The following is a 1,144-nucleotide window of genomic DNA, read 5'->3' on the forward strand; positions in this document are numbered from 1 at the left end:
CCAAATTGAACCCATGGCCTACTCCATTTGCCACAATTTGTGTTGAAAAATCTTCATAACATTCTTACACATCAAATTTGACCTTCAATTGGCCTTAGTGAAGCCCCAATTTCATTTAATTTCAACTTAAGTCAAAAAATCCCCAATTTTGTCCCAAATTAGCCATGTCCCCAAACTTCACCAAATTGAGGGCCTTAACCCCAAAATTTCCTCTCTACGTCTTCATGAAAAATCTTCACAACATCTCCCTTGATCATGTAGACCATTCAATTTGGACTTAGCTCAAGGCTAGCTCAACCTAGACCCATTTCTAACCCAACATGCCCAAATTGACCAAATTTAAAAAATCCCTCAAATCAAATTTCTAACCCAACATGCCCAAATTGACCAAATTTAAAAAATCCCTCAAATTGACTCACCAATTGAAAACCCTTCACCAAAAATCATTCACCAAAAATCATCATAACAATCATCTAAACAATGTTGATCAATCAATTGGGTCAATTGACATGGCTAGACTAGCCCAAACTCAAGTAAACCCAAGCTTTGATCACTTGAACCCACATTGAACCCATGCACTAAAGATGGCCTAACTACCCCAAATTCACCAAATTAATGACTCCACAACCATTAGTTGGACCCTAGTGACCAGGCTACACCTCCAGCACTTAGTAGGTGGGGTCATTATGGGGGAACTCAAGATGAGTCACCCTTAGGACTGTTGGACCTTAGGGTTGACCCTAGGTGTTGGTCTAGGGCTTAAGATACATACTTGCACTCACAATCACTCACAATCTTTTGGGAGACTCGTGTAGGTGGTCCCCTAAACCCACTAGCCCTAGGCTAGGGTTTAGCTAAGCCCACTACATAGAGAACCCAAAATGGGGTTTCCATTTGTCCATGGCTTATTGATGGTGGTTGGCACTCCAACTCTACCAAGATACCCAATCTAGTCTTTTGCTTCTAAACTCCGCCAAATTACCTAGATACTTTTGGGACCCCAAATTTGGCTAAAATTCCCAAATTTACCCAAAATATCAAAATTGGTTAAAAAAACCATTTCAAACCTTTTGAAAACACCAAATTACCCAAAATCACCAAAAATAGCCAAATTACCAAAATACCCCTCCTTAGCCCAAAATTC

Source organism: Phalaenopsis equestris, unplaced genomic scaffold, assembly GCF_001263595.1.
Source record: "Phalaenopsis equestris unplaced genomic scaffold, ASM126359v1 Scaffold000387, whole genome shotgun sequence".
NCBI classification, from domain to species: domain Eukaryota; kingdom Viridiplantae; phylum Streptophyta; class Magnoliopsida; order Asparagales; family Orchidaceae; genus Phalaenopsis; species Phalaenopsis equestris.